General features: G+C 38.2%; 1 long non-coding RNA gene across 2 annotated transcripts; it reads left to right on the top strand.

The window, feature by feature from the left end:
• The first annotated feature begins 7311 nt into the window (after positions 1–7311).
• LOC138872162 (uncharacterized) lies at positions 7312–23070 on the top strand. 2 transcript variants are annotated; one of them, XR_011400616.1, is made up of 4 exons: positions 7312–7601; positions 9285–9353; positions 15541–15628; positions 22834–23070. It is a non-coding gene; the product is annotated as an uncharacterized lncRNA (long non-coding RNA). The 2 variants fall into 2 exon arrangements; XR_011400615.1 differs by lacking the exon at positions 22834–23070 and having other exon boundaries at positions 15541–15700.
• Positions 23071–24885: the final 1815 nt, after the last annotated feature.

The raw sequence follows: 24885 nt of genomic DNA, 5'->3' as shown, positions 1-24885 counted from the left end.
TCGTAGTTTGCTTTAGTTGAGTACAATCCTTTGAAATTAGAATCGAGGTGTGCCATTAGTTGAATTTTCCATTGCCCTTGCAAACTAGAAAGTGCGTAGTTGCTTTAGACACGCTATTTAAAAATTACTTTCCTAAACTGGGGTGTGCATTTATGTGACCCAAATCCAAATCTCAACAACGTTAGATGAAATGTGTCATAGACTGCGGGTGCATTTATGTGACGTGGTTCAAGACGTGGTTTATATGACGTTGAATCTTTCCTAAAAAATGATAATTGAATAAAAGCGGGTATAAAGTTAAAATTGTACCATAGGTTAAAACATGTATTTAAAATCAGATAATAGGCCAATTATAATAGTTGAGCGACCGTGCTAGAACCACGGAACCCGAGAATGCCTAACACCTTCTCCCGGGTTAACAGAATTCCTTACCGGGATTTCTGTGTTCGCGGACTGTAAAACAGAGTCAATCTTTTCCTCGATTCGGGATTTGAACCGGGCTTGGGACACCATAAATTATCTCAAGTGGCGACTCTGATTCTTAAATAAATAATCCCGATTCGATTGTCACTTTAAGTTGGAAACAAACTCCCTTATGCCCCTTCCGGGGTGTAGGTAAAAAGGAGGTGTGACAGCTCTGGCGACTCTGCTGGGGATGGAACCCAGAATCTCTGGTTCAGGGTTCAGAATTCGAGCTTAGATGAATTGTTATATTTGGCTTTATCTATTATCTGATTTTATTACATGTTTGGGCCTAATGTGCTAAATGTTGCTTTTACCACTTTGGTACTGCGTGAACTGTATATAAACTGTTTCGAAATCCTTCTCTTCTCATCTCCGGAGATGTGCACGATGGCCGTGAATCACTATTCTGTTAATGTCATACCTTGAAATAAGAAAAAGGCTCGGACAAGTTACTAAGCCGGATGACTTTTTGGTTCCCGGTAAGTAGCCCCCTCCTCGGCTCGAGTTGTCCGCTCGGGTACACAAGTCTAGAACAAATACCCAGGTTTTGAACCTAGAATAACTCAGCCTCATGCTGGATCCCTAGTAGGAACGTTTGTTTTCATCATGTGCATTTGACTTTGGAGACTCGACACAGGGGTTGGGTTTGTCTAGGACAGGGGTACCCGAAATGAAAAAACCATCCTGATGCATCTTACGTACTATTTGCATATTTATCTATTTTGGCTTGCATGTTGACTGGCTTCTAGAATAGGGAAAGGAAAAAAAAAAGAAAATCAAAAAAAGGGGGGAAAAGAAAAGAAAAGAGAGTGAGAGGCAAGTATTTGAATTATCCTAAAACTCTGCCGAATTTTTTTTTTAAAAAGAGAAAAAATCATTTCAAAATAAGTCATTTTTTCCTGTTCCGTCAAAACGGGTGAACTACGCGGGTCTGATTCTCACCGGATGTGAGATACGTAGGCAAACCTCATCGGTTCCGGCCCATAATTTTTAAAAAATCCAAAAATATTTCCCTTTACTTCTTCTCTAGAAAAGTCTTTTTTTAGACCCCAATTTTCAAAAATCCAAAAATATTTTCCATTACTTGCTTCTTTAGAAAGCCTTTCTTTTAGACCCTAATTATTTTTTTTTAAAAAAGATATACAAAAATATTTTCTTTTAATTTCTTCTAAAAATCCAAAAATATTTCCATTCTTCTTTCAAAATTGAAAAGAAAATTCAAAATTCAAAAATATTTTTTTTAGAAGCATTTCTTTCATAAATTCAAAATAAAATTCCAAAAATATTTTCTTTCTTCTTTAGAAGTTTTTCTTTTGAAATTCCAGAAAAAAAATTCAAAAAAAAATCTTTCAAAAAAAAATCTTTCTTCTTTAGAAGTCTTTCTTTGCAAAAATGCTGAAGAAAAATCAAAATCCAAAAATATTCTCTTTCTTCTTTATAAGTCTTTCTTTTGAAAAAATAAAATAAAATATTTAAAAAAAGGTTAATTTATTTACTTTATTCATGATCTTCCCGAACTACGCAAGATCTGATTCATGTTCCCACATGATATGTAGGCAACCCACATCAGGTTCGATCGAATGATTTTGAAAAAAAGAAACAAAAAAAAGAGAAAAAAGAAAAAAGGAAAAAAAAAGAAAGAAAGAGAGTGTTTATTCTAACATGTTTTTTGTTTTGGAATAAAAGCTAGTCAAAGGTGGTCGGTTTGTTAGTTTGAAATGGCAAGGCACAAAAACAATCCAAGATCTATCGGAAAAGGCATTGTTGAGCACAACTGTTGTTGATCCAAGGTCAGAAAAAGGCAAGTAGGCATATGGGCAGTGAAAAATTAAAAATAGAGGCAAATGTGGGGTTGACTTTACCAGATTTGAGCAATAGGACATGGGCTGCTCGGGATGATCGTCAAAATTTGAGTGTTGAATCCAAAGCAATCAAAATGGTTAAATGTCGTAGTAATGTTGATGTGCGAATGTGTGGCTAAGATGTGGCTTAGTAACTGGAAAGTCACTCCTCTTTTAGCATGGTAGCTTATTTTATCATTTTTTCTTCTTCTTTTGTGTTATCGGACCCTGCTATCCTTTATTCAATAAAAAGCAGTCAGTCATTTTGTGTCCATTTTGTGCATAGTTCTGTTCATGCTAGTTTTTGGTGACATGACATGTATGAGGAATTTTTGGCCAGATCTTAGAAAACTTATTTAGTCTTGAATTGGATAAGTGAGAAAGAGATACTTTTGAAGATGAATAGAGATATAAAACAATTGGAAAAAAAGCATGAGCCCAGTTTACATGGAACCAAAGCAGTCATGCTTATAGAAGTTAAGGATCTCTACTTTTTGAATCATTTGAGAAGATCGGGCTTAAGGATGATCAGACGGGTTGAAATTTGTTTAGCACTAAGAGATAGAAAGTGTTTTCCAAAAGATGGTCTATTCCAGACAACTTAAAATAGATTAGTTAGTGGCAAAATGCATCTTCTTCATCAAGACAAAATCCAAGAAAAGTCACCCGAATTGACAAGGGGCATTCACTGCAAGGAAAGTATTGCTCATACAGCTTTACACTGAAAATACCCAGAAAGCAACATGTCCATCAATGATGTGATCGCGATAGGATACTATAATTGGCGTTCTCGAGGTTGGGAGGCCCTTTTTCTGCTACCCAAAACACTTTATACCCTTTGTCACCCCTTTGAGTCTGTGTTATTTTCTTTGACCACCCTCTTTTGGAATCAAGTTTAGAGTCAAGAGTCAAAAAACAAAAAAAATGAAAAAAAGAGGAAAAAGAAAAAGAGGAAAAAAAAGTCCATGTCCCAAGAGTACAAACTGGGGCAATTCTTAGAAAGTTCAAGTGAAAAAAATAAAGAAGAAAAGAACTGTCAAAGGTCCATGCCCCCCAGAAAATAGAAGCTGGGGCAACTTGTTTTGAAAACAAAAAAAAAAGGAAAAGAAACAAAAAGAAAAATGAAAAAAATAGTTAGGTCAGATGTTTGAATTACGTTCGACCTGATTCCTTAAAAAAGGATACGTAGGCAGCCCCACGGTTCGGTCCAACCAAATAAGAATTTAAAAGAATAAAAAATAAAAAAAATCCCCTAATAGCTGAAACTGGGGCAAAGATTTTATTTCATTTTTAAAAGAGTTGATTCCAAAAGTTGTAAGTATACAACCCCATCATCTTTAGTCTGTTTTGAGCCTCATATCGGCAATTTGTCCAACCCTATCCAAAAACCTTCCAAATAAAGACCTCCCGATATGCCTTCAAGAATGTCAAGAGAAGCATACAATGAGCAATGGTTGTCACACGACATATAACATTATCAAGTTACTCACAAAAAGTGAGAAAAAGAAAAAGAAAAAGAAAAAAAATGAGAGAGTCTTACTAGTGAAAACCTTCACGGACACTGTAAGGCGACGGTAAGCAGAGATGAATAAATGAGAGAAACTTGTTAGTGAAAACCCCTCGGGCACTACTTGTGGAAAGTGAGTCGTGAACCTGATGCGAAGAATTGGCATAAACAAGCCCGACTTCAAAGGTCATAAGAATGGTAAAAGGGAAGATTGGATTAGTTTAGTAGATCGACCGTTAAGTCCAAAATGCATGTCATGATCATTAAGGCTAGTTATTGAAAAAGAAAAAAGAAAAAAGAAAAAGATTAAAGAATTCTTCCTTCTGTCCTTCCGACAGGGGCATTTCTTGTTAATACTTGTTTCTTTGCATCATTGTGTCCTTTACTCCGAGTCGATTCTTGTCAAAACAAACAAGAAAAGATTTCAAAATCTGCTACCAGCTTTTCAATTGCATAAAGCAAATTTGGCCAGCACTAAGTTGTTTCTGTCAATATACCTTGAGGATTCATACTAAGGCTTCCCCAAAAAAGACTCTTCTCAGCCTACTTGGCGCAAGAAAGATAACTGGTGATTCTCTTTGACAGACAAATTGCTCAAAAAGCAGAAAGCCATTCAAGATATCGGAAAGGGTCACCTAGGTAAAGATCTCTAGTTGAGATAAGGTTGATTGAGCTGCAAGTAATGATACTAGGTGTGAAATAATTAGGGTTGATGCAGAGCAAAAGTCTCTTGAAGTCGACTTAAACTGATTGACCAGAAGCCAAGCTGCCCAAGACTCAAGGCCACAAACTGACCACCATTTTCAAAACTGATAAATTTTTCTTTGTGTGAAGCAGGAACAAAGCAGTGCAAGGAAAATGGTTCAAAAAAAAAGAAAAAAAGAGAAAAATAAAAGAAGAGAAGAGCCGACAAAGGGAAGTTTCTCAAAATATTTGCCTTTATTTGTTCATAAAATCATGCCATTGATCTTCACATTTTTCCTCCTAGGATAAAAGTCCTAGTCTGAAGGATTTTCCTCCCAATATAAATCTTAGTCTGATGAATCTTTCTCCTAAGATAGAAAACCTAGTCTGATGAATTTTCTCCTAGGATATAAATCTTAGTCTGATGAATCTTTCTCCTAAGATAACAAAAAAGGGAACCTAGTCTGATGAACTTTCTCCTAGGATCACAATCTTAGTCTGATGAATTTTTCTCCTAAGATAGAGGACCTAGTCTGATGAATTTTCTCCTAGGATCAAAATCTTAGTCTGATGAATCTTTCTCCTGAGATAGAAGACCTAGTCTGATGAACTTTCTCCTAGTAAAGAAATCTTAGTCTGATGAATCATTCTCCTAAGATACCAAAAAAAGAGACCTAGTCTGATGAATTTTCTCCTAGGATCAAAATCTTAGTCTGATGAATCTTTCTCCTAAGATAGAAGACCTAGTCTGATGAACTTTCTCCTAAGATAGAAATCTTAGTCCGATGAGCCTTTCTCCTAAGATACCAAAAAAAGAAGTAGAAAAGAGACCTAGTTTGATGAACTTTCTCTTAGGATCAAAATCTTAGTCTGATGAATCTTTCTCCTAAGATAGAAAACCTAGTCCGATGAATTTTCTCCTAGGATAATAATTTAAAAAAAAAGGGAAGTCTGAATTTGAAAAAAGAAGAAGAAGGGAGTCATTTTTTAGTTTTCTTATTATCAATGTTTAGTTTTCCTGAAATCAGGGGGCCCCGCCTGGAGAATAGTGTCAGTTTTACTTTAGTCAAGCTTAGTTTATAGTTTTCCGCAAGCTCAATCACATTTAGGAGACGCACATCCTAGTCGAGTCATTAGTTTTACTCTCATCATTGCATCCTTAATCAGCAGCGTAGGTGATTTATAGTTTTGTTAACACTCACAGATGTTCCCGATATCAAACTGGGGCAAAAAAATTTCTTTTGTTTGTTTGTTTGTTTGTTTTGTTGTAATCAGGTTCACAAGAAACAATTTCAGAGGGGCCGGTTCAAGTGTTGGAAATCAGGAGCCCGCCTGGAGAACAAAGGGAAGCAGTTCAAGTTTCAAAGGAAGCAATTCAAGTTTCAAGGGAAAGCAGTTTCGAGGGAAGACAACTCAAGTTTCAAGGGAAAGCAGTTTCGAAGGAAGACAATTCAAGTTTCAAGGGAAAATGATTCAAGGTTCAAGGGAAAACAGTGTCAAGTAACAAGAGAAGACGGTTCAAGTTCAGCAATCAGGCGCCCACCTGAAAAAAAAGGGAATTCAATTCAGAATGCAATTCAGGTCAGCAACAAAAGAAGCTCGCGTCAAGAATGCGAGTCAACAGTCCTAGATGATCAAAAGAAGTTAGTCACAATCCAAAATAAAAGAAAAAAAAAACAAAAAGAAAGACAAGAAATGAATCCAAATGCAGAAGTTAATGAAAGATGTGAGCTGCTCAAGACAGGGCTGAGGTCACAAGCTCTGCATGTCCCGTCTTGGTTTGAAAAGCCGAAGAAGATTGAACCAACACCTGCGGCTAACAAGCATCAAGATTCAGATCAGGGTCCGCATAAAGAACCAACCAAGACTCAAGATCAAGCTTCAGAAGACTCATAGATAGGAATCTTGTAACTCATAGCTGATAGACTTAGTTAGTCTTTTTCATTTTTGATTTTGATGTAATAACGGGACCACGGACCGGAACCTCAGCGGAACGGTACCTCGACCGACTCTCTACCTCGGTACTCCATCACCTCATTCACTTCTGAACTACATGTGACCTGATTCCTTTATATCCAAGGATATGTAGGCAGCTCAGATACTAGGGCTCGGTCACATTCCCCTTTTCTCTTAGTTTTGGTCTCCTTAAATAAGGGTCGGGTCAAAACACTTGTCTAGTCGTTATTTGTCCGAAAACTCTTCGCGTTTCCAGTCAAAGAGGGGCAGCTGTAGACATGTGATTTTTGACCCTCCCCAAGATTTTTCATATTTTAGCACGTAAATATTTAATTTAGACATAATATAAATATTTTAAGTAATTTTGACTCTTTTACTTTATTTTATTACAAGAAAATAAAAATTACAAAAATATTTTATTTTTATGTACCTTTCATAAAGTAAAAAAAAATACAAAAATAGTACCTTATTTTTATTTTTATATAATCTTAAAAAATACAAAAAAATATGTAATAGTTTCATGTTTTAATATAGTTTAGTTTAATTAATTAGAATTTATTTTTGCATCATGTAGTATAGTTATCATATATTAAGGGAAATTAGCTATGGTTTTAAATAATAATTTTTGGAGTCTTCTTAGCCCAAAATTGAGACACAAAAAGATATGGTCCAACCCAATTACCCTTAGCCCATTCCTCCCAACCCATTAGCCCATTTAAGTGCAAGATTTAATCTTAGCCATCTATTTCCTTCTAATCCAATGAACATCATCCCTTCCCACTTCCATATAAAATACCCAATTACAGAAACCCTACCCTCAAAATTTCAATTCCTAGACCTAGACAACCCCTAACCTAGAGAAGATCAGCCGCTTCACACAAAAGGGAACACAAATTTTCAATTAAAAAATGATTCAAAAAGCAAAACCGAGAGCGAGAAAGTGTTGGATTCGCTGAACCAAAATCTGAAACACTTCGTTGACGAGTCCCTCAACTTCATGGTCCCAGTTCCAGCAGTAAGAAAAAAAATGTAAAAATCTTCTACTGTATTACGTATCGCTACGGGAGTTGCCCAAGGATTAGCATATCTTCATAAAAATTACTTTCCTCATTTACTTCATCGAAACTTGAAATCGACTAATCTTTGAGGTAACTAAAGTTTCTTTTTCTTTTTGTTTACTTTATTTTGCTGGCCATTTTGTTTCTTTCTGTTATGTACTTTTTTGAGTCAATTCTTGAAGAGATCGGATGTTTAGATAAAAGAGTTGTTTAATTTTAGTTATTTTTTTATGGATTTGGTCATAAAGTTTGAATCTTTATGTTCTTAATTGAAGGATCTTTCCTAATGTAGATCTCTTTTCAACATAATATTCTCAGGTATCAAATGTGCTATTTCTAGGAAGTAGTGCCTATATCAGAGAATTCGGGGCCTCCATTTCTGCCTTTTCATATTTAATTAATTCATGGCCTCGCAATAATCTTAAATTTAGGAAAATAATTATGAACATCCCGTAGTTTACTTTAGTTGAGTACAATCCTTTGAAATTAGAATCGAGGTGTGCCATTAATTGAATTTTCCATGGCCCTCGCAAACTTGAAAGTGCGTAGTTGCTTTAGACGCGCTATTTAAAAATTACTTCCCTAAACTCGAGTGTGCATTTATGTGACCCAAATCCAAATCTCAACAACATTAGATGAAATGTGTCATAGGCTGCGGGTGTATTTATGTGACGCAGTTCAAGACATGTTTTATATGACGTTGAATCTTTCCGAAAAAATGATAATTGAATAAAAGCGGGTATAAAGTTAAAATTGTACCATAGGTTAAAACATGTATTTAAAATCAGATAATAGGCCAATTATAACAGTTGAGCGAACGTGCTAGAACCACGGAACCCGTGAATGCCTAACACCTTCTCCCGGGTTAATAGAATTCCTTACCTAGATTTCTGTGTTCGCGAACTGTAAAACAGAGTCAATCTTTTCCTCGATTCGGGATTTGAACTGGTGACTCGGGACACCATAAATTATCTCAAGTGGCGACTCTGATTCTTAAATAAATAATCTCGTTTCGATTGTCACTTTAAGTTGGAAACAAACTCCCTTATGCCCCTTCAGGGGTGTAGGTAAAAACGAGGTGTGGCAATCGCATTTGCGTGAAGTGGACTGCGTTTGCGTAAGAGGAATTGGGCAGTTGAGCTTCAGGGTGTTTATTAATCGTGTTCGCGATAGAGGTTACACGATCACGAAGGGTTAGTCCGTGGAAGCATCGCATTCGCGAGTGGCAAGACGCGATCGCGAAGAAGGATTTTTGGTCAAAGATGGATTGTTCTTCGCGAACGCGAGGCTTTGACCGCGTTCACGAAGAAGGGTTTTGATGTCTGAGCAGAATGTTTAAATAGCCATTGTCCGCAATTTTGGGGCTAACTTTCACCATTTTTGAGCGATTTTGGAGCTTTTTGAGAGGATTTAAAGAGGGATTCAAGAGATAACACCTGGAGGTAAGATTTTTGAACTCAATACTCGATTCTTGTCTGAATTCTACCTAATTAATCATGGAAATTAAGCCAAAAATTGAGGAATTATGGCTTGAATTTGGAGAGTGTAAATTGGTGATTTGAAGGGGCAATTAAGGTCCGATTTTGATGTTCTTGGTATGTATAGACTCGTGAGAGGATGAGGATTCTATTGATGTGACTTTTATCGGATTCTGAGATGTGGGCCCGGGGGCAGGGTTTGAGCAATTTCGGAATTTTTGATGTAAATTGGATATTTTCGAGTGGGCTTTGTTCCCTTAGCATATTTTAATAGTTATGTACTGATTGTGGCTAGATTTGGAGCATCCGGAGGTCGATTAATAGGGGCAAAGGCATCGCGGGCTAGAGTTTGGACCGGATCGAGGTAAGTAATGATTGTAAATGTTGTCCTGAGGGTTTGAAACCCCGGATTTCACATCGTTGTGCTATTTTGAGGTGACACACATGCTAGATGACGAGCGTGGAGTCATGCACCGTTGGGGATTGTGACTTGGTCAATCCCGTACGACTGTTAAGTCGCGTATTTGATTTGAAATCTTATAATATTCCATATTATAGAGATTGATATTACATCTTGGGCTGTATACCATGTTTGGGGCCTTGTGCCGACCTGTTGAGACCCTTAGAGGCATTTTCACTATTTTTTTCCCTCACTCTATTTGTTTTGAAAGCATATCCTCAGTCATGTTTTACCTGTTATTATTTAAATCTGGTTTTATCACTTTACTTCTTAAAATGTAAAAATTGTTTGGGCTGAGTTCCCTGTTTTACTGTTGGTCCGACTGATTGTGAGGTTGATGACTGAGATAGACCGAGGGTCTGATTGTGAGGTTGATGACTGAGGTAGATCGAGGGTCTGATTGTGAGGGTATTGACTGAGATAGACTGAGGGTGTGATAGTGAGGTTAATGACTGAGAGAGGCCGAGGGCTTGGTTGTGAGGATTATATATTAATGGATCGGGTTGCACGCCAAAGCGATATGTTGGATTGGGCTGCACGCTGCAACGATATAGCGCTTGGGCTGTAGGAGCCCCTCCAGAGTTTGCACACCCCTGTTGATACCCAATTTTTTCCCTATATATTTTTCATATACAAAATACTTTCAAAATAATATATGTATGCATATATAAGCATGCCCAAGTGTTTTAGTATTTTTCCCAATTTTTAAAGATTTTTTTAATCAATTTATTGCTCATTTTAGTAGTATAAAAATCAATAATTATTCCCAAAATTATCATTTTGGTGGATAATTTATTTTATTTCCCATATTTATACCAAAATATAGTTAAAGTAATTTTTATATATTTTTACAAATTTATTTGGTATTTTTAAAGCTAAATTGCATATAATTGCAATTCTAGCCTACTTTAAGATTTAATAGCATTTTTATAATTATAAAATTGGTTCCAACATTTTTAAATCAATATTTATATATTATTAACTGATCCAGTACTCTTAATTTACTTTTAAAATTATTTTACTATTTTTTATAAAATAAAAAGTGAAAAATTGGCTATTTAAAATCTGGCCCATTTTTATTTCAATCATAGCCAAATTGACCCCCCTAATTGACCCAATTTTGAAACCCAATTGGACCAGCCCAATTCTAATCTAACCCAACCCCCGACCCAACCAATTAACCCGTCTGGCCCTTTCTTTCAATCCAGGCCGTTGATCATTTAGATCAACGACCGCGATTACCCCTTACCTTTTTTAATTCACTAACCCTACCCTAATCCCCTCATTTCCATCTCTCAGCCGCCTTTGAATACTCTCCCTCTCTCAAACTCTCTCGAAGGTTCCTGAAACCCTAGCCTCTCTCAACCCCTTTCAACCGCAATCTCACCGGAACCCATGGCTTCTCAGGCCATGGATGGCATGTACTCACCCTCCTCCACCATTAAACCCTGGTGTTCGAAGTTTCGAGGTCCGACCTCGATGGTGTTCCTTCAGATCTCTACAGATCCAAGGTTCCATGGCCTCTCCGGCCTGGCTCCGGCATATTCAAGCATCAGAAGCCTATTTCTAACCTCTCCGACTCAAGATTGGACCTTCTTCCAAGCCTTTCTCATTTCTAGGGTTTCTCTGAAACCCTAAGCTATTCGAGGTTTTTCTCTGGTTGTTTTCTTATATCTATGCTATGTTTGTGCTCTACTTGAGTTCTTAATCGTTTTCCCTAATTTTCTTTCAAAAATTACTTCTCTTCGATTTAGGGTCTCTGAAAAGGTTTTAAAATGTTTTCTGACTCCTCTTCTTCTTCTCTTTGTGTGAATCTGTCTATGCTATATTTTTATGTTCTCTTTTCTACCTCGCATGTCCTTCTCTTGTGTTCTTATGTTTGCCTTATTTTGCATGTCCTTCTATTGTGCTCCGTTCTTTCTTCTATTTTCTATATCATGCTTTCACATGTTTATCTTATGTGTTCATTTACCCCTATGTTCCTTTACTGTATTTTCTACTAAGCTTTTAGGTCTTTAGTTGCCTTCTTCTGGATTTTGTTTGAGTTCTTTGTTAAACATGTTTCCTCTACTATTCTCTTAAGTGCTATACTATGTCGTTTCTCTTCTAAAACTTGTTTAAGTTCCAAGCTTTCTTAAAATGTGTTCTTTATGCTTCAAATCAGTTCTTCATTCTATTTGCCTTGAACCTGCTATTTTATCTATTTGTTTTCACATGAATCCCTGAAAGAGACATCTAAGTCTATTTCAGTTATTTGTCTTCTCTTCTATGTATCTGACTCAAGTTGAAAACCCTGGGATTTGGGGGTGTTTTGGCGAGTTTGATCTTATGTTTTGAACTAGGGTTCTATTTGGGACCCTAGACACTCTCAAACTCATTCTGAGTCTATGTACTGGATTTGAGCCTCTTTGTTATGACCCAGAACTCTTCTATACTAGGCTTTTTCGCATGATAGTTCTTTCTTGTTTGATATATCTGTATGCTTTATATATGAGGAATTTTGCCTTCAAAAGATTTTATCAACTTGTGATCGATTCGGAATTCCTCTTAATAAGGTTTGATTGATTGTTACTAATTTTCCTTAAGTAAAACCCTTTCCTCATTTTTCCTGACTTGGTTCATTCGAACAAAGCCTGCAATTTTGATTTTATTGGCTGTTGAGTGATCGCCTTTCCTTATTTGCACAAACCATGTACCTCTGGACTTTTGCCTTAAATAACTTCTGTGTATTTATCCTTCTTGTGCTACTTTGAAAAAGATTTTGATCAAACTCTTTCCTTAATTATCTTGCCCGTTTGAAATCAGATCCCTTAATTGAAGGGAGACCTTATGTGATTGATTTCGAAACTATTTTCTTACCTTTTCTTACTTGCTTTCTGCACTATAAAGGGCACGACCCTTCTGCACTTTTACACACTTCCAATTCAATACTCTTTAAGACCTTGAGTTCAATACTCTGACAACACTCACTTTCAATTTCAATACTCCTACATTCTCAATTCAACACTCTACTCTCTTCTGAAATCTTCTGGCTGTGTGTTTGCAATTTGGCTTTACTACTGCTCTTCTCTTCTTATTTCCCTGAAACTGATATGTTCTAATTTAACTTTCAGCTTCATCCCTATGTGTTTGCTTTACAGTTTCAACAATATTGTCTACTTTGCTGTTTATGTTCTGTATTGAATATACTGTCTCTTTGTATTTGTTGCTGTGTGAATTCCCCATACCCTTATTCCTTTCTATGTGTTTGAGTTAAATTTCAAAGCATGGCAACATCCAAATCGTTGCTCATGTCCGGACTTGATCCTTTAATGGATCCTAACTCCCAAACAATGTGGCTAACATGCTGGTTGGGGTGTGCCAGCACTTCTAATTGCTGGGTATGACCACCAGCCTATCTTGGCTTTCCCCCAAAATCCCCTCTATGCACTTGCACTCTCTCTTAGATTCTAAGTTCTGCCCCCTTTCTATGAGCCTTACTTTGGGACCTTGAGCTCCCTCTGAACTTGGACATTTGAGGGCTGACCCTTCCACTGCACTATAATCCAATTCTGTAATATATTTGGGTGTAAGCACTGCCCGGAGTCTACTTGAGACTTTTAGGGAACTTTGACACATCCCGAATAGGAGAAAGGCTTTGGAATTTGATCTTTGGAGTTGGTTTACTTTATGCTTCAGACAGAAGTCTGAATCAGGCTCTCCTTGGTTGGGATTTTTAGCTTTCTGATGTAATTTTATTTTACTTTTCTTTATTCATTCTGGGCTGTAATAATTTGTAATAACTTATGGGGTTTTAGTGAAAAGGGGAGAGTCACTCATGTATGCATAAGGGTAGATATCATGTTCATAGGTATTTACTGCTGCAATCATGCCCTGTTTTCACTTCTGCATTTTTTCATATAGAAATCATGTTTACAAGTCCCGCACTTCTGCGTTTTTCATATAGAAACCATGCCTACAGGTTCTGCATTTCATATAGAAATCCTGTCTATAAGTTCTGCATTTCATACGTAGATACCATGTCTATAGCCTCTGCATTTCATACATAGATACCATGTCTATAGCTTCTGCATTTCATACATAGAGACCATGTCTATAGGTTTCTGCATTTCTGCCTATCACATAGAGAACATGTCTATAGAGTTTCCTGATTTTTGCATATGCATCTATCACTAGGCAAACGCATGTATAGGCTTAAATAATAAAAATCAGCATTTTAAACACCATGCCTATAGGATTTCTGCATTTTCGTAAAGGTTAAACTCAATAACGCTTAGAAAGCATGTCTATAGGAGTAACCAACTGATCTGAATCTTTTACAAGTCTAAAATCAGTAGTAACGTTACTCAATGTCTGCAGAACTTATGTTTTGTATAATCAACATGCCTTCTTCTTGTAAAAATCAGTACACTTCTGCATTATTAGATGTCATGCCTGTAGGTTTCACTTAGGCAAGCTATAAGGTAAAATTAGCTAATTGAATCAGACTCTGTTAATTCCAACCAGCAGGCAGGTCTAATTTCGGTTTCTTATCTGAAATGTGTAATAGACTAGTCTGCCTCCTTAACGTTTAAGTTTAATTCAGATCATAACCAGTATCTGCAAGACATGCTAAACAATCTGTCTTTAAGTGAGAAGGCCCATCTGAGCCTCTTAAATTGTTATGTGTTTCCCATATCTGCCTTATGTATTTTTATTTGTTGCTTTAGAATTTTATCCTTTTAAACCATACAAAGCCCAAATCTCCCTTCCCTTTAGGACTAGTAGTCCCAAATGCCTCCGGGACTGATAGGATTGGGGCGGGTACTAGCATGCAATAAGTAACGAGACTATTCCGCATTTAAATACCTCAACGGGGTAGGAAAGGGTAGATATGGATATGATGACTGGTGCGCTAATACCACGTGTAACCCCTCTTCCGAGGAGTGATTACCGGTTATTGCATTGATGTGATCCATATTATTTATAAACCTAGGACCCCCCTTCCCTTTACTTGTTTATTTTATTACTTTCAAAATTTCAAACTCCTTTTTCTCAAATTTCAACTTCCTTGTTTCTTCAAACTTTAACTTATTTGCAATCACAATGTGACAACCCCTCATATTTGAAACCCTTAATTGCTTATTTATTGTTTGTACTTAAGTCACAATTGTAGCATGGCCGGTAACCACACAAGTGGATCTTGAGGGGTGCCTAACACCTTCCCCTCGAGATAATTTCTAGCCCTTACCTAAACTCTGGTTTTTCTAAACAAATTCTTCCTAGTGTCCTAATGCACTTAATCATTAGGTGGCGACTCTTTAAATCAAAAAACCCAATTCCCAAAAGGGAACGAGTTGTCCTCCCAAATGTCATAAACCCGATTTCGTGAGAAAAGGGGGGGCGCGACAACCCCCAGTGAGCGCAGTCAACTATATATATGGATCGGGCTGCACTCCGCAGCGATATACGGATCGGATCGCACGCTGCAACGGTTACTATATGGTACTTATGGAGTGTGAGTGCTGAGTGTGAGCGTGTACTGATGAGAGTTGAGTCTCGAGTGACTGGGAGGCTTGCCCGAGGGGCTGTATACATATATGAGTGATGCTTTGCCCGATGGGCTTATTTTGATGTAATTGCTGTTTTCACTCCTCTTTATACTGAGCCTCTGTTGAAAATGTTGGACAAATATTTTTAAACAACTTTCATTTAAGTTGGAGTTTTTATGAGATATTCAGTATTTAATCACTGAGTTAGCGTTGTTATTTCCACTAAGAATTTTATGTTATGAGGTGTTTATGATTCTTGTTTTGCCCGAGGGGCTGTTTACGAATTATGTTTTGCACGAGGGGTCGATTATGATTTTCATCTCTTTTATTATAAATGATATTGAACCCCCCACTGAAACTGTTGGAAAGCATTTTAAATAATTTTTACCAAAGGCTGGATTTTAAATGAGACGGTTGGCTCGTATTCTGATTTGAAAGCCTATTGTGCTTATTTAGTTTATCATAAATGTGGATTCATCATTTCCTACTGCTCAGTATTTATTTACTCTTATTACTTACTGGTTGGAGTACTCACATTACTCTCTGCACCTCGTGTGCAGATTTAGGTATTTCGGAACCCGGTAGCGGGTGTTGGTTGCCCAGACGCAGAGTCATCAGAGTTAGCAAGGTGGCTGCATGACGTTTGCAGTACTGCTTCCTTCCTCTTATTTTCATTACTGTACTTAGTACATTTTTGACTGTTTTGTTGTATTCAGACCTTGGTAGATGCTCATGACTAGTTACACCCCGATGTCGGGCTTGTGTAATTATTCCATACTTTTCTTTTAAATTTTCATTATGAAATTATTGTTTATAAATGGTATAAAAACAACTTTTATTGGAAAATGGTTGATTCGAGAGTTGTGTCGGCTGGCCTAGTTTCACGATAGGCATCATCACGACTGGGTCGATTTTGGGTCGTGACAAGTTGGTATTAGAGCCTAGTTTACATAGGTCTCATGAGTCATGAGCAGGTTTAGTAGAGTCTCACGGATTGGTACGAAGACGCCTGTATTTATGCTCGGGAGGCTGCAAAACCTTTAGAAAAAACTTCACATTCTTGAATTCTTATCGTGCGCCCTTGATTCAGCTTGAAAAGTAACTCTTTGAATTCCTTCCACGCGTTTATATGCGCACATGAGCGCTCGGTATCAGATGTGCATCGATGGCTTGTGATTCCCCGATCAAGGGGCGAGATGTGATCTCTGTGTGTTGATGTTGGGCAAGTCTGGAAGACTTGAGGCTGGATTTTTGCTTATAGCTCGAGCCCTGAGTTGTTGATTTCATGAGCGCGTGCTTCTGGATCTATATGTTCTGTTGTGTCCCTATTAGGGGGAGTAATGACTGGATAGCTACGTGATGAGTATGTTATGACTGCAAGGTGTATTCATATGATTTGGAAACGACGAGAAGGGTCTGCTGGAGGATAGAAGAACTATTAGACATTTGATTTTCATCTCGATTTGAGGTATAGCCCCGAGTTATGGACGTGTGAAGAATCTTTTCATGTGTTTTAGTTGGGAGTGAAGTAAATTTCATGTACGGTATGATTTTAGACTCAGGAAGATTAAGTGACTGCGTAATGTTTATGACGGTGGAAGGTATACCGAAATGTTAGTTTGAGGCAAAGCAGGTGGGGTTATCTACCACGGAGTGTTCTGAAGTTGTGTGATCCTTATGTTGTCTGTTAGATGATCTCATTTACAAGTAAATTATATGTGTTGGAATTTAAATTTGAGATGCTTAAGAGAGTGGGGTTCAACTGCTACGAGAGTGAATACAAAATTTGCATAAGACTTAAAGTATCAGGTGGTCTGTGTTTCACAAGTGTATGAAGGGTTGAGTTTAAATCTCACTTTGGTATTATGGCAGCAATAGAGTATATGCGTTATGAGTTATTGTGTGTGTTTTGGTCTATGGCTTCGAACCAAGTGGGGGAGTCTGCTATTGGTTTAGTTGATTACGCGGTTATATGCTATGTTGGTTCTAGTTTGAGGTGTATTGGTGAATCAGTTATGGCCTACGGAGATTGAGACCGAGGATGGCTCTAGTAAAGGAAAATTTCGACAAAGGTTGTAGTATGCTTCATAGGTTTGTGAGAATCACGGAATGTCTTGAGTTGTTATTGGTAAAGGATGCTCGGTACATAAAGCTGGAAGTTGCTTGGTTGTATCGGGATGAGGTTGCATTCTGCAGTGTCTGAAGTGCTAATGAGGCACAGGTTGTTCGGTTCTTTTGATCGGGCTAATTACGATTTGAGTAGAGTGGATGACTCTCGAGAATGGTTCTAATGTGTTCAAGATTTTCATGTAACAATTGGGTATTTTCAAGTTGTATAAATAGCTAGAAACTGAGTTTTCATTGGAAGATGTCAAGACTTGTGGTATTTTCTATATTAATTATGGGATTCTATGTATCAGTATCAGGAAGGTACAAGTAACGAATTTAGATTCGCAGGAAGTCTCTTCAGAGTAAAGTATTTTGAATGTGGTGCTTTTGGGAATATTTAAGAGATTATTCAGCGGCTTATGAGTCTTAGACGGTGTGGTTTTGTGCTTGGATCTTGTGTGGTGAGTCTGGGTTGAGGAATTATGGTGTTGTAGCAAGAAGAAGTGTCAAGATGACGGTAGATCAGAAGGAAACTTGGATAGATGAGATAGCTTGGTAGTAGGCCGAGTCAGTATGGTAAGGATATGATTAGGTCTTGGATGCTTACGAGGTAATGAGTTTCAACAGGTGTTTCGCGGCAATTCTTTTGGGTTCTAGTGACATACGTAACTCGGTTGAGTTAGAAGGATTCAGTCCTGATGGTTTAGTGTTGTGCAAATGGAACTTGGAGAGTTCTAGATGGTTTCCACCACAGTTAGAGAGGTATGTTTTTCCTATTGGCATGAAGAGCATGTGATATATAATGATCTTCTCCTAGATGGGATCGAATAGAAAAGTTCTTGGCTGGTTGAGTAAGTAGTTGCTTGTAGCTCGGAGTGGATTGCGAAGTTCTCATAATCTTCATTTAGGCAGTATAGTATATGCGGTATGTTGTGTGGGGTTGAGGTTTGCATGTGTAAGGTCACGGTTCAGTTTTGAAAGAAAGGTCATAAATTCTTAGATAGCATGGGCAGCTTTAGGTGACTAGATGAATGAGATCACCGATTGGTGTGGCTTGATGAAGGTATACATTTCAGATAGGGCAATGTGTTTGAGTTATGGATGCTTTATTGGTATTGCTGCACTATCTTGTCCGATTGTCTGATGATATTCGAGTCTGCTTGGTGGCACAGAAGAATTATAGGTGTACCTCTCATGAGATGATTGAGTACTAGAGGTGTGCTATATATGCGAGCGGCGGAATTGGGATCAGATATGGTAATTCGTGTGCTTTATGGACTTGGAGACTAGAAGTTCTCATATATAGGTTAGCTCGTGGTTGTGGACATCAAAGATGTTGGTAAGTTAGTCAGATGATAGTGTGTGCTATGATTCAGTCATTGTGAACCTTCAGAGGATTATTTATCTATTGTGTGTGACTAGAGTTGATGTGTGGTTCATTGATAGACCTATATGGATGTGTGTTTTGCATCGAGACGACTTTGTTGACTTCGAGTTGCCATTGGTGAGGGATGTGTTGATTCGGTTGTTTTCGAGCTATTAGTAATCAGGGGGATCTATGAGTTACCTTACCGTGTTGAGAGCCATTAGGATTTGTTGATTATAGGCACATGTGGCGCGGTGTTGTTAGGGCCTCTTAATGGAATTCGAGCGGGAAGAGCACTAGGTATTGCTCGGTGGATGGCATATCGATTATGTCCTTTTTCGAGTTGTGTGGTGTTATGTAATTGCCTCGCGGTGGTTATGATGATTGCTTTGGTTTTAGATATCATATTGAGCACGGTTGTCGATTTTGAGCATAGTAAGTTAATGTGTCTCATGTGGACCAGTGTTTGGATGAGGTCGCGCATTGGAGCAAAGTTATGTGGAGGTATGACCTTGCGGGTTAGACTCGTGTGTTCTGTTTCTATGATGTGTGACGGGTTCTCAGACTTGTGTTGTAGTGGTACAGGTGAACTTGTGGTACAACTATTTCATTTGAGTCATTTTCATGAATTGAGTAAGTTCGGATTGTGGCTTATTGGTGCACGGATTGCACAAGTCGTGGATTTAGTCTGTATTGATGTGTCAATGTCAGCAGAGTAGTTGTGTTGGATTAGATGAGATCGTCGGGATCTTTAATGACTGCAAACAGACTTGATTTCAGCATGTTGGAAGGATAATATCGAGGTTCAACTCAGAAATTTGCTATGGTTTTTGCCAAAAGAGAATTGGCTTCATGAGTGGTTGATCTGAGAAAACGGTTATGGCTTACTGCGTGTTTGATTTATCATTGGCAGTATATGGAAGTGTTGGAATGAGACTCTAGTTGATAAGAGGTTTCCTATCGATATTCGGTTGTTGTGTGTAGCTGTTGTGATTAGAAGTTATCGCTGCAAGCAGTTGAGCTATGTGGTATATCACATAATCGCACCGAGGTTGCGAGTATGGGTTATTATAGCTTGTTCGGGCTTAGTCAGAGTATAGATGTGAGATTTTGATCTTGTGGATGATTTCAGAAGTGAAATTGTGGTTCTAAGGTTCATGGGCTAGGTTGGACTGCGAAATTTCAGTTACATTGTGTTATCGGACCTATACGAGATAGGGTGACGTGGGATCACCCCTAGGTATGTGCATGGTAAAGTTATTTAGCGATTGGTTGGCTTTTAGAACAACTCTGGGCACGTTCGAGGACAAATATATATTTAAGTCGGGGAGGATGTAACGACCCGACCGGTCGTTTTGAGCTTTTTCACTTTGCTTGCTAGTTCTCGGGCATGACAAGCCTCACGTGATGTATTATGACTTATGTAAATCATTGGTTTTGGTTTTCAGGGTAATCGAAATGAATTTGGAAGAACAGTTCCCAATTTGAAACTTAAAATTTGAAAAGTTAGACCAAGAGTTGACTTGTTGGTATATGATCTTGGATCGGAATTTTTATGATTTGGTTAGCTCCGTTAGGTGATTTGGGACTTAGGAGCATGATCGGAATGCATTTTGAAAGTTCGTGGAAGATTTGGGCTTGAATTGGCGAAATTGAGATTTTTGTGTTTTCCGGTTGATATGTGAGATTTTGATATAAGGGTCAGAATGGAATTCTGGAAGTTGCAGTAGCTTTGTTGTGTCATTTGTGACGTGTGTGCAAAATTCAGGTCATTCGGACGTGGTTTGGTTGGTTTTTTTTATCAAAAGCGTAATTCAGAAGATTTTGGAATTCTTAGGCTTGAATTCGATGCAAATTTGGTGTTTTAATATTGTTTTGAGCGTTCCGAAGATTGGAACACGTTTGAATGATGTTATGGGATATGTTGGCATGTGTGGTTGAGGTCCCGAGGGCCTCGGGTGAGTTTCGGGTAGTCCATCGGGCCATTTCATGTTTTGAAAAGTTATAGAAATTGCTGATTAGTGTTGCAGAGAAAATGGCCTTCGCGTTCGCGAAGGGTTAGCTGGTGAAGGCTGGAATTTTAACCTTCACGTTCGCGAAGGGGCTGTGTGATTGGTCATCGCATTCGCATGAAGTGGACCGCATTACGTAAGAGGAATTGGGCAGCTGAGCTTCACGGTGTTTATTCATCGCGTTCGCGATAGAGGTTACGCGATCGCGAAGGGTTAGTCTATGGAAGCATCGCGTTCGCGACTGGCAAGACGCGATCGCGAAGAAGGATTTTTGGTCAAAGATGGATTGTGCTTCGCGAACGCGAGGCTTTGACCGCGTTCACGAAGAAGGGTTTTGATGCCTGGGCAGAATGTTTAAATAGCCATTGTTCGCGATTTTGGGGCTAACTTTCACCATTTTTGGGCGATTTTGGAGCTTTTTGAGAGGATTTGAAGAGGAATTCAAGAGATAACACATGGAGGTAAGATTTTTGAACTCAATACTCGATTCTTGTGTGAATTCTACCTAATTAATCATGGAAATTAAGCCAAAAATTGAGGAATTATGGCTTGAATTTGGAGAGTGTAAATTGGTGATTTGAAGGAGAAATTGAGGCCCGATTTTGATGTTCTTGGTATGTATAGACTCATGAGAGGATGATGATTCTATTGATGTGACTTTTATCGGATTCCGAGATGTGGGCTTAGGGGCCGGGTTTGAGCAATTTCGGGATTTTTGATGTAAATTGGATATTTTTGAGTGGGCTTTGTTCCCTTAGCATATTTTAATAGTTATGTACTGATTGTTGCTAGATTTGGAGCATCCGGAGGTCGATTCGTGGGAGCAAAGGCATCGCGGGCTAGAGTTTGGACCGGACCGAGGTAAGTAATGATTGTAAATGCTGTCCTGAGGGTTTGAAACCCTGGATTTCACATCGTTGTGCTATTTTGAGGTGACACACATGCTAAATGACGAGCGTGGAGTCGTGCACCATTGGGGATTGTGACTTGGTCTGTCCCGTACAACTGTTAAGTCGCGTATTTGATTTGAAATCTTATGATATTCCATATTATAGAGATTGATATTACATCTTGGGTTGTATGCCATGTTTGGAGCCTTATGCCGACCTGTTGAGACCCTTAGAGGCATTTTCACTATTTTTTTTCCTCACTCTATTTGTTTTGAAAGCATATCCTCAGTTATGTTTTACCTGTTATTATTAAATCTGGTTTTATCACTTTACTTCTTAAAATGTGAAAACTGTTTGGGCTGAGTTCCCTGTTTTACTGATGGTCCGACTGATTGTGAGGTTGATAACTGAGATAGACCGGGGGTCTGATTGTGAGGTTGATGATTGAGATAGACCAAGGGTCTGATTGTGAGGGTATTGGCTAAGATAGACCGAAGGTCTGATAGTGAGGTTAATGACTGAGAGAGGTCGAGGGCCTGGTTGTGAGGATTATATATTTATGGATCGAGCTGCACGCCGCAACAATATATATATATATATATATATATGTATATGTATATGTATGTATGTATGTATGTGTGTATGTATGTATGTATGTATGTATGTATGTATGTATGTATGTATGTATGTATGTATGTATGTATGTATGTGGATCGGGCTGCACGGCGCAGCGATATAGCGGTTGGGCTGTAGGAGCCCCTTCGGAGTCTGCACACCCCTAGTGAGCGCAGTCGACTATATATATGGACCGGGCTGCGCGCCGCAGCAATATACGGATCGTGTTGCACGCCGCAGCGGTTACTATATGGTACTTATGGAGTGTGAGTGCTGAGTGTGAGCGTGGACTGATAAGAGTTGAGTCTCGAGTGACTGAGAGGCTTGCCCGATGGGCTGTATACATATATGAGTGATGCTTTGCCCAAGGGGCTTGTTTTGATGTAATTGTTGTTTTCACTCCTCTTTATACTGAGCCTCTGTTGAAAATGTTGAACAAATATTTTTAAACAACTTTCATTTAAGCTGGAGTTTTTATGAGATATTCAGTATTTAATCACTGAGTTGGCTTTGTTATTTCGACTAAGATTTTTATGTTATGAGGTGTTTATGATTCCTGTTTTGCCCGAGGGGTTGTTTATGAACAATGTTTTGTCCGAGGGGCCGATTATGGTTTTCATCTTTTTTATTATAAATGGTATTGAGCCCCCCACTAAAACTGTTGGAAAGCATTTTAAATAATTTTTACCTAAGGCTGGATTTTAAATGAGACGATTTGCTCGTATTCTGATTTGAAAGCCTATTGTGCTTACTTAGTTTATCATAAATATGGATTCATCATTTTCTACTGCTCAGTCTTTATTTATTCTTATTACTTACTGGGTTGGAGTACTCACATTACTCCCTGCACCTTGTGTGCAGATTCAGCTATTTCAGAACCCGATAGCGGGCGTTGGTTGTCCAGACGCGGAGTCATCAAAGTTAGCAAGGTGGCTGCACGACGTTCGCAACACTGCTTTCTTCCTCTTATTTTCATTACTGTACTTAGTACATTTTTGACTGTTTTGTTGTATTCAGACCTGGGTAGATGCTCATGACTAGTGACACCTCGATGTCGGGCTTGTGTAATTATTTCACACTTTTCTTTTAAATTTTTATTATGAGATTATTGTTTATAAATGGTATAAAAATAACTTTTATTGGAAAATGGTTGATTCGAGAGTTGTGTCGGCTGGCCTAGTTTCACGATAGGCGCCATCACGACCGGGTCGGTTTTGGGTCGTGACATGCCTTCTGCATAATCTGCCCCTGTGCTTTTGTTGCTTATGTGTGAAGGATAACTTGAGCCATTTATTATCTTTATGTGTAGTCCTGCATGTTTTGAATGTGTGCCTAGTTTTATCATTTTGAGCACCCTGAGTAAAGTCTAGAACCACCCAAATAGTAGGTCCAAAGCCTCCTGGAGCATAGATATAGGACGGGCAGTGCACGCATAGGACACGTTTTAGAATTTAACTAGAATGCTTTAGGTAAACAACCTTAACATAGTAATTGGGTAGCAGGAGATGATAGTTTGTGCTCGTTGAATAATATGAGCAATCCTACCCTAACGTAGTTGCAAAGTATTATTTATGTTGTACAGGATGATCCTTTAGGCTAAAAAACTTAGGATCCCCCCTTTATATGTTTATTGTTCACGCCTTTGTTTCTTTGAACTTAGAATAATTAGGTTGTATCTTGTAACCTCCAAAGACTTGTACTGATCATTTATATATAGTTTAATTCCTTTCCATGTGCGATTTTCTTTACACTTGTTTTACATTGTAGTTGAACATTTAAATTCCCTATCTTCCTTCACTTATACAATTCCATAGAACAATTATAATCTGATAATCCCACAAAGCATTAATTTTGATCAGGACCTGTCGCGCCCCCTTTTTCTAAAAAGCGAAATCGGGTTCATAATATTTGGGAGGACAACTCGTTCCCTCTTGGGAATTGGGATTTTTGGGTTGAAGAGTCACCACCTAATGATTAAAGTGCATTAGGACACTAAAGAAGAGTTCGAGTTGGAAAATCAGAGTTCGGGTAAGGGCTAGAAATTATCTCGAGGGGAAGGTGTTAGGCACCCCCCAAGATCCACTAGTGTGGTTCCCGGCCATGCTACAATTGTGACTTTGAATAACAAGTAAGCAAATAGAAGTCTCAAGTAGAAGGGGGTTTTCACATAATATTGCAAGCAAGTTGAGAGTTTGACGAAAGTAAAGAAAGCAGAAATTTTAAAGAAATGGTTTGAGAATAAAATAAACAAATAAAGGAAAGGGGGTCCTAGGTTTATAAATAATATGGATCACATCAATGCAATACTCGGTAATCACTCAGAAGAGGGGTTACATGTGGTATTAGCGCACCGGTCATCATATCCATATCTACCATTTCCCACCCCGTTAAGGTATTAAGTGCGGGATAGTATCGTTACTTATTGCATGCTAGTACCCGCCTCAATCCTATCAGTCCCGGAGGCATTTGGGACTACTAGTCCTAAAGGGAAGGGAGATTTGGCTTTTTAGAGTTTTAAAAGGATAAAATTCTAATGCGACAAACAAAACACATAAGCAAGTAGGGGGAAACAAATAGCAGTTTAAGGGCTCAAACAGGCCTCCTCACTTAAAGGAGCAAATTATTTAGCATGATTCAAATACTGGTTATAGTCTGAATTAATTTTAAAAGTGTTAGGACATGCTGATTTATCACATATTTTTCAGATGAGGAGTCCGAACTAGCCTTGTCTGGTTGTAGTTATCAAACCTGACACAGTTAATTAATGACCTAATGGTTTGCCTAAGTGAGACCTATAGGCATGATATCTAAGGGAGCGTACTGATTTTAAGGAGAGGATTACTGGTTCTATAAACAAAAGGTCTGCAGATTTTAAACGACCTTATGACTGATTTTAGAATCATAGATGAGATA

Source organism: Nicotiana sylvestris, chromosome 6, assembly GCF_000393655.2.
Source record: "Nicotiana sylvestris chromosome 6, ASM39365v2, whole genome shotgun sequence".
NCBI classification, from domain to species: domain Eukaryota; kingdom Viridiplantae; phylum Streptophyta; class Magnoliopsida; order Solanales; family Solanaceae; genus Nicotiana; species Nicotiana sylvestris.
Note: the sequence above shows the minus strand (reverse complement) of the source record. Positions and strands in the feature narration are given on the sequence as shown.